Below are 13,269 nucleotides of genomic sequence, written 5' to 3'. Positions count from 1 at the left end.
ATAGCTCAGATGGTTAAGAATCCACGTGCAATATGGAGATCCAGGTTTGATCCCTGGATCGGGAAGATCCCCTGGAGAAGGGAATGGCAACCCACTGCAATATTCTTGCCCGGAGAATCCCATAGACAGAGGAACCTAATGGGCTACAGTCCAAGGGGTTGCAAAGAGTTGGACATGACTGACTAACACACACACACTGACATATAGACCAATGGAGAACCCATATATAAATCCACTCATCAGTCAACTCATGTTTGACAAAGGTACCGAAAACACACAATAGGGAAAAGATAGTGTCTTCAGTATATGATGCTGAAGAAAATGGATATCCACATTCAGAATGAAATTGGACACTTATCTCACACCACATACAAAAACCAATTAAAGACTTAAATGTAAGACCTGAAATCATAAAACTGGCAAAAGAAAGCATACGGAAAGAACTTCTTGGCATTGATCTGGCCAGTGAATTTTACATTTTAAGTATAACACAAAAAGAACCAGCAGCAGAAGTAAAAATAAACAAAGGGGATTGACTCAAATTAAAAGTCTTCTGTGGTGCTTTCCAGGTAGTCCAGTGGTTAAAGAAAAATAATCCTCCTTGTAATGCAGGGAACATGAGTTCTCTCCCTGGTCTGGAAATGAAGACCCACGTGCCACTGAGCAACTAAGCCTGCACACTCCAGGGCCCAAGTGCCCCAACTACTGAGACCCACAAGCCACTACTAGAGAGTCTGTGCACTGCACCTAAGGATCCCATATGATGCAACTAAGACCTGACCCAGCTAAATAAATAAATCAACAAACAAGTAAACAATTGGCTTCTGCACAGCAAACCACAAAATGAAGAGGCATCATATGGAATAGGAGAGTGTGTGTGTGCCTAGTCACTAAGAAGTATTCAACTCTTTGTGACCCCATGGACTGAAACCCACCAGGATTCCCTGTCCATGGAATTTTCCAGGCAAGGATACTGGAGTGGGCTGCCATTTCCTCCTCTAGGGAATTTTCCTGACCTGGGGATGGAACCCTCATTGCCTGCAACAATTCCTTATCGTGCTGCAGTCAGATTCTTTACCACTGCAACACCTGAAAAGCTATCTGCAAACCATATCTGATTGTGGGTTAATATCAAAAATATATAAAGGACTCCTAAAACTCAATAGCAAGGAAACAACCCAATTTGAAAATGAGCAAAATACCTGAATACATATTTCTCAAAAATAAAACATACAGATGGCCACCAGTGAAAAAGTGATCAATATAACTAATCATCAGGGAAATGGAAATCAAAACCTCAACGAGCTATCATCTCACAACCTGTTAGAATGGCTATTGCCAAAAAGAACAAAGATAAGCATTGAGAAGGATGTGGAGAAAGGAAATCTTCATAGACTGTTGGAGGGGATGTAAACAGGTACCTCCATGATGGAAGAGAGTATGAAGGTTCCTCAAAAAATTAAAAATGGAACTGTCTTAGGATCCTGCAATCCCACTTCTTGGTATGTATCTAAAGGAAATGAAATCAGTATCTCAAAGATATAGCTACATCCCCATGTTCACAGCAGCATTATTAATAATAGCCGAGACATGGAAACTACCTAAAGGTCTATATGTCTATGTGCTTAGCCGCTCCAACTCTTTGCGAGCTCATGAACTGTAGCCTGCCAGGCTCCTCTATCCATAGGATTCTCTAGGCAAAAATACTGGAGTGGGTTGCCATGCCCTCTTCCAGGGGATCTTCCTAGCCTAGGGATTGAACCCAGGTCTCCTGTATTGCAAGCGGATTCTTTACTAACTGAGCTACCAGGGAAACCCTTTGTGCCTTTTTGTATATATGTCTATAGATGGGTAAAGAAAATGTGAGATATATATATATATATATATATATATGTATGATTGTTGTTGTTGTTCAGTCACTAAGTTGTGTCCAACTCTTTGTGACCCCATGGACTGTAGCACTCTAGGCTTTCCTGTCCTTCACTATCTCCCAGAGCTTGCTCAAACTCATGTCCATTGAGCTGGTGGTGCAGGCCAACCATCTCATTCTCTGTTGCCCCCTTCTCCTTCCTCAATCTTCCCCATCATCAGGCAGGGTCTTTTCCAATGTGTCAGCTCTTCTCATGAGGCAGCCAAAGTATTGGAGCTTCAGCATCAGTCCTTCCAATGAATATTCAGGGTCTATTTCCTTTAGGATTGACTGATTTGATCTCCTTGCAGTCCAAGGGACTCTCAAGAGTCTTTTTCAGTACCACAGTTCGAAAGTATCAACTCTTTGGCAATCAACTTATATCTTTGCCTGTATGGACCTTTGTTGGCAAAGTGATGTCTCTGCTGTTTAATACGCTGTGTAGGTTTGTCATAGCTTTTCTTACAAGGAGAAAGCATCTTTTAATTTTGTGGCTGCAGTGATTTTGGAACCCAAGAAAATAATATCTGCTACTGTTTCCATTTATTTATCATGAAGTGATGGGACCAGATACCATGATCTTAACTTTTTGAATGTTGAGTTTTAAGCCAGCTTTTCACTCTTCTCTTTTACCTTCATCAAGAGGCTTAATTCCTCTTTGCTTTCTGCTATTAGGGTGGTATCATCAGCCTATCTTGTTGTTGATACTTCTCCTAGAAATCTTGATTCCAGCTTGTGCTTCATCTAGCCTGGCATTTCACATGATGTATTCTGCATGTAAATTAAATTAGCAGGGTGACCATATACAACCTTGACATACTCCTTCCCCAGTTTGGAACCAGTCCATTGCTCTGTGTCTGGTTCTGTTGCTTCTTGACCTGAATACAGGTTTCTAAGGAGGCAGGTAAGGGGATCTGTATTCCCATCTGTTTAAGAATTTCCCACAGTTTCTTGTAATCTACATTGTCAAAGGCTTTCACGTAGTCAGTGAAGAAGAAGTAGGTGTTTTTCTGGAATTCTCTTGCTTTTTCTATAACCCAACAGATGTTGACAATTCTGTGGTATATATATCTTACTCAATATTTGAAAAGAAGGAAATCCTGCCACTTCAACAACATGGATGAAACAGGAGAATGTTATGGTAAGCCAAATAAGCCACAGAACAACAAATACAGCCTCAGCTCAGTTATAGGTGAAATCTAACATAGTCAGACTCAAATAACAAAGAGTGGCATGGTGGTTGCCAGAGCCCGGGGGGAAGGAGGAATAGGAAGTTGGTCAAAGTGAACAAAATTTTAGTTATACAAGATGGATAACCTCTTGAAATCTAATCTACAGCAACATGAATACAGTTAGCAATATTGTATTGTATAGTTGAAACTTGCTAAGATGGTACATCTTAAGTGTTCTCACCACACACAGAAAAGTAACAACAGTAACTCTGTGAGGTAATACATATATTAATTAGCTTGATTTTGGCAATTATTTCACTATTTATATGTATATCAAAACATCAAGTTGTATACCTTAAATATATATAATTTTCATTTGTCACTAATACCTCAATAAAAATGGGGGAAGAAAAGGCACATGGAAGAATATATTCTTCCATAAATAGCTGTCAACTTGTATAAAAAGAATCAAGGAGAAGAAAAAAACTTGTCCTGTCAACTATGATCACACTGCTGCTGCTGGTGCTAAGTCGCTTCAGTTGTGTCCGACTCTGTGCGACCCCATAGATGGCAGACCACCAGGCTCCTCTTTCCCTGGGATTCTTCAGGCAAGAATACTGGAGTGGCTTGCCATTTCCTTCTCCAATGATCATACTACAAGCTCTAGTAACAAAACTAGTATGGTACTAGTGAAAAGCAAATAAATAGACTAATAAAATAAATTAAATGCTGAGAGTAGACTCATGAATTTGTGCAAATCTAATGAAATGATCTTTTTTGTATAGTTCTTCTGTGTATTCTTGCCACCTCTTCTTAATATTCTCTGCTTCTATAAGGTCCATACCATTTCTATTTTTTATTGTGCCTATCTTTGTATGAAATGTTCCCTTGGTATCTCTAATTTTCTTGAAGATAGGCACAATAAAGGACAGAAATGGTATGGACCTAACAGAAGTAGAAGATATTAAGGAGAGGTGGCAACAATACACAGAAGAATTATGCAAAAAAGATCTTAATGACCCAGATAACTATGGTGTTGTGATCACTCACCTAGAGTCTGACATCCTGGGATGTGAAGTCAAGTGGACCTTAGGAAGCATCACTATGAACAAAGCTGGTGGAGGTGATGGAATTCCAGGTGAGCGATGCCAAATCCTGAAAGATGATGCTGTGAAAATGCTGCACTCAATATGCCAGCAAATATGGAAAACTCAGCAGTGGCCACAGGACTGGAAAAGGTCAGTGTTCATTCCAATCCCAAAGAAGGACAATGCCAAAGAATGTTCAAAGTACCTCACAATTGTATTCATTTCATACGCTAGCAAAGCAATGTTCAAAATTCTCTAAGCCAGGCTTCAACAGAACATGAGCCATGAAATTCCAGATGTTCAAGCTGGATTTAGAAAAGGCAGAGGAACCAGAGATCAAATTGCCAATGTCTGTTGAATCATAGAAAAAACAAGGGAGTTCCAGAAAAACATCTACTTCTGCTTTATTGACTATGCCAAAGCCTTTGACTGTGTGGATCACAACAAACTATGGGAAATTCTTAAAAAGATGGGAATACCAGACCAGACCACCTTACCTGCCTCCTGAGAAATCTGTATTCTGGTCAAGAAGCAACAGTTAGAAAGAGACATGGAACAATAGACTGGTTCCAAATTGGGAAAGGAGTATGTTAAGGGTGTATATTTTCACCCTGCTTATTTAACTTCTATACAGAGTACATCATGAAAAATGTCAGGCTGGATGAAGCACAAGATCGAATCAAGATTGCCTGGAGAAATATCAATAACCTCAGATACACAGATGACACTGCCCTTATGGCAGAAAATGACAAGGAACTGAAGAGCCTCTTGATGAAAGTGAGAGTGAAAAAGCTGGCTTAAAATTCAAGAAAACATGTACACCCATGGTGGATTCATGTCAATGTATGGCAAAACAAATACAATATTGTAAAGTTAAAAAATAGAAAATAAACTAATTGAAAAAAAAAACTCAACATTCAAAAAGCCAAGATCATGGCATCTGGTCCCATCACTTCATGGCAAATAGATGGGGAAACAATAGAAGCAGGGAGAGACTTTATTTTCTTGGGCTCCAAAATCACTGCAGATGGTGATTGCAGCCATGAAATTAAAAGACGCTTGCTCCTTGGAAGAAAAGCTATGACCGACATAGACAGCATATTAAAAAGCAGAGATATTACTCTGCTGACAAAGGTCTGTCTAGTCAAAGCTATGGTTTTCCCAGTGTTCGTGTATGGATGTGAGAGTTGGACTATAAAGAAACCTGAGCACTGAAGGATTGATGCTTTTGAACTGGGGTGTTGGAGAAACTCTTGAGAGTCCCTTGGACTGCAAGGAGATCAAACCAGTCTATCCTAAAGGAAATCAGTCCTGAACATTCATTGGAAGGACTGATGCTGAAGCTGAAACTCCAATACTTTGGCCCCCTGATGCGAAGTACTGACTCATTGGCTAAGACCCTGTTGCTGGGAAAGATTAGAGTCAGGAGAAGGGGACGACAGAGGATGAGATGGTTGGATGGCATCACCGATCACCTGAATTGGCAGGCAGATTCTTTACCACTGAGCCACCAGAGAAGGCTGATGAGGCAGCGTGTTTCAAATAAACAAGTGTGGATCACCTTTGTCCTTGAGTTGAGCAAACTCCCAGATGTTTTGGCCCACCTCTGATGCCTTAAATCACACTGCATAGACCAAATCCATTCTGGCAGGAGTAAAGGGGCCTTGGGCCCACGTGCCAGCAGAAGGTTTTATTTCTCCAGAAGACCTCTGAAACTCTGTCCCCAGTCAGGTAAAGGGCTCGGACTCCTTCCTGATACAAACACATCACTGCTTCCAACGCCAAGAACTGCCAACTTCTGTGGCACTGACATTTTGTTAGATTAAACATTCCTTGAAATAAGTGGGTCATCAGTTGCAACTGTTTTGGGGATGAGATATTTTTTTTGTTTGTTGGTTGATTCTTTTTATAAGGAATGTATTGCTGGAACAAAATTTTCACTCATTAGGAAGACAGTTTTTTCTTTTTCTGTTTTTTAACTTAAATTGACTAAATTTCTCTACTTTATCTGTTTGCCAACAGAGTCCAAGGCTAAGTCTTCCCAAAGTGACTGCTCTTAAAGTATTGTGTTTCACATGACCCCCAAATCTCTTGGACCCTCTGGAGGCAGTGATGGAATAAAAAACACATGGGCTTTGGAATCACACAGGCTCTGAGTCTTGTCCGCCTCTGAGTCTCTCCAGCTATGCTCTAGGAAGAATCATTTCACTTCTCTGTTCCTCAGTTTCCTCTTTCAAAAGTTGTGGAAATAATGCCTACTCCATGGTATTGTCATGAGGTTTAAATGACATAATGAAAAGAAAAGTGCTTAGGGCCTGGTGTATATTAAGTGCTCAAAGGTAGTTCTTAGGGTTTGTTTGTTTGGTCATTCTGTGTTATATGGCACTGAGTCAGAGGTCAAAGTTAAATTGACTTTTATTAACATTCAATCAGAAGAAATTGGATCAAATGGCCAATCTGGAAAATTCTCTTTTATATAAAGAGTAAATATTTGCAATACAAGTGTTTTGGGTTTTTGTTTGTTTGTTTGTTTTTGTTTTGTTTTGGGTTTTTTTTTTTTTCTTGCTGGTGCTATAGACTTGTCTGCTTGGTTGATGTTTTTAAGTGGAACATGAAGCTTGAGTGAGCATGTTGAGTCTTGCTACCCAAACTCGATGGCCAGGTCAGTCTTTCCTCCTGGTCCATATGCTGGCAGGTGAATGGTGCTTGGGCTCTGCTCCCCTGACCCCACCCATCAGAGACTGGCAGGAGAAGGCGTGGGCTTCCTCCAACTGGTGGTTCCCCACAGCTGCCAATGGAAGCACTGAGTGCCTTCCTCCACTGCCTGCATTTAGGAAGGAGTGCCTTCACTGCCCATAAAGGGGCCAGGAAAGGATGTTTCATCCCCTGAGGAAATTAAGAGAGCTAAACTGTTCCTCTTTTCCTTTTTCAGATATACAAGGTTCAGACTATCTCTACTGGTTCTGAAAATATACTTTGAGTTCATTTTGACCATCCGAAAGCACTTTTGAGTGCCTCTCTCTGTTATAAGTTACTAAAATGGTTCAAGTCAATTAGCAAGCCTCAGAACAAGACTTAAATAGTTGCGGTAGATACTAGTCAGTGTTGCCATGACTCAACTGGACTGCAGAGGTCTGACACATGCACAGAGAGCCTTTGGCCTATCATCACCTCTGACTGATTCTGCTGGGCCCCTTGAGTGGGTTTTGGCCAGGCAGACATAGCCCATGGTGGCACTTCAGTAAGCTGAGATCTTTCTTGGTTCCATGCCCAAGATGATGGGCCTTGCCTTCTATATTAAATGCCCTTGCCTTTTTTCCAGAACTCCTTTTGCTCTCTCTTATCTCTGGATCTTTACACATGTTCTCCCCTCTTCCTGAAGTACGTTCCCCAAACTCTTGCCTCCACATCCTTTCTTTGCCTTTGAAGATCCCATTAGTTGTAGAATAGTTAGCTTGAATGTCACATCCTCTCAAAAGCCTCCCCTCTCCTCTCCCACCAGCAGTTTGGGATCTGCCTCTGGTCCCAGCACACCCTGACCTTCATCTGTCAGGGTGCTCACCATGGCATGCTGTAACCACAAGCTCACATTTCTCCTTGAGGATAAGGGGAAACTTCCCTAGGAGTCTGGACAGCCAGGGCCATCTCCTTGTGGTTCCTGAGATGCTCAACACTCATTCAGAGTCCAACTGATACAAGTGCTCATTGAAGTGGGCCAAGTTTTGCTCACTCTGAGCACAGATGTTCCCAGTTAATTTTCAGTCTCTTCCAACTGAAAAGTTGGATCCTTGGAAATGGATTAAAATCTAAAATAGGGAAAAGATCAAAGATAAAGTCAAACAAAAGATATTATAGTGAGAGTTTCAGTCTACTCAACTTCTAAGGAGCTTTACATATGTACTTTCACATCCCTGGGCTCCTGGGACCTTGTTTGTTAAATGAGAATAATAATGTCTTAAGATTTTGAGGCTATAAAGCTCTTTTGAGCTCCCGTAAGATAGGGGTTTGATTCTGTGCAGATGTATTATGATCAGTAGGAGGAAGAAGAGTCACGAACAACCCCAACCTGCTTTTTTTGTGTCCTAGTGTTTCTGATGCTGTGTAAGCTTGTGAAGGATAGAAAACAGGTAAAAGTTTTAAATCTGTTCACATCTTTTTGGTTTTAGAAACCTGTCCTTATTGGAGAGTATTTGGGGACCAGGGGAAAAGTTTGGCCTGGGAATTAAAAGGCAAAAGACATCTCAGATCCCAAGTAGTTTGAGGACTTTAAGGTAGACAGACTAGAGCTATGTGGATTGCATTCCTCATGAATTTTGTAAACTTTGTAATTAAAGGGAAAGTTCTCTAGGCAAAACGTGTTTGGCATTTGGTTTAATTAAAACTGTGCAAAAGGTCTACCAAGTGGTTATTCTGAAAGCAGAGGCCATTTCCCTTTGTTGAACCAGGTTGGAGTTGTTCTTGAGGACAGTTTGCCAGTTTCTTACAAAACTAAACATGTCCTTACCATATGATTTAGCAATCATGCTCTTTTATATTTACCAAAAAGAGTTGAAAACTTACATACATACAAAAGCTTGTATAACCAACATTTATTGCAGCTTCGTTTATAATTGCTAAAACTTGGAAGCAACCAAAATGTCCTTCAGTAAGTGAACAAATAAACTGTGGTACATTCAGGCAACAGAATATTACCCAGAGCTAAAAAGAAATGATCCATCCAACCATGCAAAGACATGAAGGAATCTTAAGAGTTTCAGAAATCTTAACGACAAAGTGAGAGAAGCCAATTTGAAGAGGCTCCAGTGTGATTCCAGCTATATAAAATTCTGGAAAAGCCATAACTATGGAGACAACGAAAAGGGCAATGGTGACCAGAGCTTGTAGGGGGAATGGGAGAAGGGATGAATAAGAAGGGCACAGAGGATTTTAGGACAGTAAAAATACTCTGTAGGATACTGTAACATGGCTATATGTTATATACATTTGTCAAAACTCATAGAATGCACAGCATTGAGAGTAAACTGTAATGTAACCTATGGACTTTGGGTGATTGTGATGTGTCAGTATAACGTGATTATAACAAGTGTACCACCCTCATGGAAGATACTGATAATGGGAGAGGCTATGTATGGATGGGGGCAAGGAGTATATGAGGAAGCTTTGTACCTTCCCATCAATTTTGCTGTGACTTCAAATTGCTCTAAAAAAATAAAGCCTGTTACAGCAAAGTAAATCAGCTATACATATACATATATGACCTCATTTTTGGATTTCCTTCTGATTTATGTCAGCACGGAACACTGAGTAGAGTTCCCTGTGCTATAGTGTAGGTTCTCATTGGTTATCTGTTTTATTCATAGTAGTGTATATATGTCAATCCCAATCTCCCAGTTCTTCCCACTCCCCCTCTTTCCCACTTGGTATACATACTTTTGTTCTCTATATCTGTGTCTCTATTTCTTCTTTGCAAATAATATCATCTATACAATTTCTAGATTCTACATATATGTTTTGATATACAATATTTGCAGAAACTAATACAACATTGTAAAGCAACTATACACCAATAAAAATTAGTAAAAATAAATAAAGCCTTTAAGAAAAAGACAATGACAAGCTTTACCTGCTAGAGTTATTGTGAAAATTAAGTCAGTTAGTATTAATATGGTACCTTAGCACAACAACTAGAGTATATAGTAGCAGTTTAGTGTTGTAGCATTTTAGCTAAGAAGCAATTCTTTTGTAACACAAAAAATAAACAAACAAAACAACTGATTGTTTGTAACACACACTAAACTTCAAATCAGACCATGTTCTAGGAGCACAGGCTTCTCAGTAAGCTTCTTACCCCTGCTCACCTTTTACACACAAAATTCTCAACATTTTTATTAGAGTTTGATATAGGGAATATCAGTGACCAGTAAACATGGACTTATTTGCTCATAAGGAAGCAAATAATAGCAATCAAATGGCTAAAAGTAAAATGTCTTGGAAAAATATGGTGGTGTAGTGGTGGTGGTGGTGAGGCAATCTCATAAAATCAAAAGAAAGCAGGAAAACTAAATATTAACAAGGACAAAAAACAAATCTGCTCTAACACTTTCAGGAGCAGGAACTACATACTATTGGGAAAAAGCATATAGCTCATTGTCTGAAAAACTTAAAAAACAAATTCTGTAGATGACGACACTGTTTAGTTTTGCATATGAATATTCTGACTTTAATTTTTTTGGTTCTGACTTTACTTTTTGGGGCTCCAAAATCACTGCAGATGGTGACTGCAGCCCTGAAATTAAAAGACGCTTGCTCCTTGGAAGAAAAGTTGTGACCAACATAGACAGCATATTAAAAAGCAGAGACATTACTTTACTAACAAAAGTCCGTCTAGTCAAAGCTACTACTGGTTTTTCCGGTAGTCATGTATGAATGTGAGAGTTGGACTATAAGGAAAGCTGAGTGCCAAAGAATTGGTGCTTTTGAACTGTGGTGTTGGAGAAGACTCTTGAGAGTCCCTTGGACTGCAAGGAGATACAACCAGTCCATCCTAAAGGAAATCAGTCCTGAATATTCACTGGAGGGACTTATGCTGAAGCTGAAATTCCAACAGTTTGGCCACCTGATATGAAGAGCTGGCTCATTTGAAAAGACCCTGATGCTGGGAAAGATTGAAGGTGGGGGGAGAAGGGTACAACAGAGGATGAGATGGTTGGATGGAATCACCGACTCAGTGGACATGAGTTTGAGTAAACTCCAGGAGTTGGTGATGAATAGGGAAGCCTGGCGTGATGCAGCCTATTGGGTCACGAAGAGTCGGACATGACTGAGTGACAACTGAACTGAACTGAATGAGTTACTTCGAGGAAGAGATTATCCTCCCTCTGATTGGAAATGGCTTTGAGTAATGATTCTCACATTTTACTTCAAAAACATGATTGCTCTAAAATTTGGGGATGAAAACTGATAGGAGGAAATGCTTGTTCATAAAAGCTTAATAAGGTGCACTTGGGGCTCATTTGGTTACTTTTGAGTAAGAATATTGAATTCTAAATGCTATTTCAAAATGATTATTTTTCTTAGTTACTAGCCTGGAAGGTGGATTTGTTTTACTTTAAGCATTGTTGATTATAAACTTCTCATGGGATTGCACAGGCAAAAGGACTAGATGGTTTTTTTAAATTGATTTTGAGTAGATGAAATATATAATCAGGTTAACAATTTGGGGAAAAAAATCAATAAATACAAAGTTTTTAGCGAGTCAAATATGTATAGTGTCACTTAGATGGCAGCCTTTGATTTCTGTTCTGCATTATCCTTGTTAGCACCTGTCTCTGAGATATGCCAGGTGCCTCAGACACTCAGACACTGTAATGGTTTCCAAGGAGATGTTTTAACAAATCTAGTCAAAGTCGCATCGGAGTAAGCAGGCGTCTTACTAAGCGATGCTGAATCACCTCCTCTCTAAGGAGGGCTGATGCTTTAGTTTCAGGAGAAAAGAATTGCTATAGCAAACTGAATTCATTAAAAAATTGAAAAGGGTCCATGTATGGGCTATATCTCATTGAAGGCCTTTCATAAGATGAGGACAGTGAGCATATCAAAGCCCAGGATCATCATATCATCAGTGCCTTCCCACCCACTGGGAATGTCAGTGCCACAGGCAGTGTCCTTTGTGGCCTTGGCCACAGCTTCAGATCTTCTCAGCCCTCCTCTTCTTCTAACCCTGAGGTGGCAACCACTCTGGAGACTTAAGCCAGCTTCACACAGACTCCAGCCGATAGCACCCACCTTGGGCTCTCGCATCCTTGCTACCTTCCCCAGAGCATCTCTGGAAGTGTGGGGACACGGGGGCAGAGGCTAATTGACACTTGCTACCCTCTTCCATTTCTTGGGTGACTGTAGTTTCCTCAGAATATCCCACAGGATGGAGCATACTAGTGGCTGACTCAATGTCCGCCTTTCTGTAGACTTTTTTCCTTCCCTATTTTGTTCCCTTGTCTCTCCTCCTCTCCCTTGGATCCCTTTCTAAGTCAGATACACATCTGTCAGGCTTTGCTATGGCGAGAACACAGGCTAAGACAACCCCCAGAACTGTCATTTAAAATAAGCCTACCAGTCTTTCTCAGGGCCCTAAACACGGCCAGATTTTTTTCTTGCTAGGACTCTAAGTTCAGAGAAAGATTACAGTCATTTTCTTTTCTCACAGATTTACAATTACAAACAAAATAATACCATTTTCCTGCAAATGGCACTTTGTTTCCATGGCTTAGTTATCTTGTTTAAGCATTTAAACTTGAGTTCTTACTGTTTTGTAACTTTAATACAACCTTCCAATAGAATCTTTGGCCACCTGACAGACATCCTGAAGAGTCAGTCAGCTCACCAACCTCATGAATAAGGTGGTAGAGCCGAAAGTAAGTCGATAGGAAATAGCTTCTCGTTAGTAGAGCTTTGGGATCTCATGATTCAGAAGTCTGACAAAGGAGGAAGCAGTGGTTTGTGGGCCACGATGAAGAAAAGGATCTTGTTAAAGAGATCAGGGCCCCATTTATTACCAGATTTCACTGTTGGTACATTTTGCCTGAAAACTTGTTGTCATCTACGTTGCAAGGTACTGTTTATGATATACTTATCAAGTTGGTGGGACTGTGCTATGTCCTATGGGGCAAAAACATAATAAATGTTTTCAGTCAGAGAACTTGCAATTGAATTGAGAAAAAATTATTAGGAAACAAGGTTTGACAATAAACAAAATCAAAGCCTAAACTTCTTGGTAGAGAGAATGAGTTCTCTACAAATTAATAACAAAGATACAATGAGTGAGGGTAGAATTTTTTCTCGGGAAGAACTGCAGAAGACACATACATTAAGTTTTCTGTTGTTTGGCCGGTAAGTCATGTCCAACCCTTCCACCCAATGGACCGCAACACTCCAGGCTCCTCTGTCCTCCACTATCTCCCTGAGTTTCCTCAAACTTACCTCCCTTGAGTCAGTGATGCCATCCACCCATCTCAACCTCTGTCGCCCCCTTTTCCTCCTGCCTGCAATCTTTCCTAGCATCAGGGTCTTTTCCAATGAGTTGGCTCTTCACATCAGGTGGCCA

General features: G+C 40.3%; 1 protein-coding gene across 8 annotated transcripts in view; it reads right to left on the bottom strand.

The window, feature by feature from the left end:
* LOC145526991 (uncharacterized) overlaps nucleotides 1–13,269 on the bottom strand; it is a 294,041-nt gene that overhangs the window by 41,811 nt on the left and 238,961 nt on the right. For 5 of the 8 annotated variants that reach the window (XM_081544177.1, XM_081544168.1, XM_081544170.1 and 2 more), the window contains one exon: nucleotides 6,567–7,975. The exons of 1 other annotated variant lie outside the window; for it this stretch is intronic. The gene's annotated coding sequence lies outside the window, so the exon portion shown is untranslated. Of the gene's footprint in view, nucleotides 1–6,566; nucleotides 7,976–13,269 lie in introns of those variants that run through there. 2 more of the 8 variants (XM_081544182.1, XM_081544174.1) reach the window with 1 other exon arrangement.

The sequence above is a fragment of the Giraffa tippelskirchi genome, chromosome 11 (assembly GCF_054371585.1).
Source record: "Giraffa tippelskirchi isolate mGirTip1 chromosome 11, T2T-mGirTip1v1.2.pri, whole genome shotgun sequence".
NCBI lineage: Eukaryota > Metazoa > Chordata > Mammalia > Artiodactyla > Giraffidae > Giraffa > Giraffa tippelskirchi.
The sequence above is the reverse complement of the archived record's forward strand: the minus strand, read 5'-3'. Positions and strand labels throughout refer to the sequence as shown.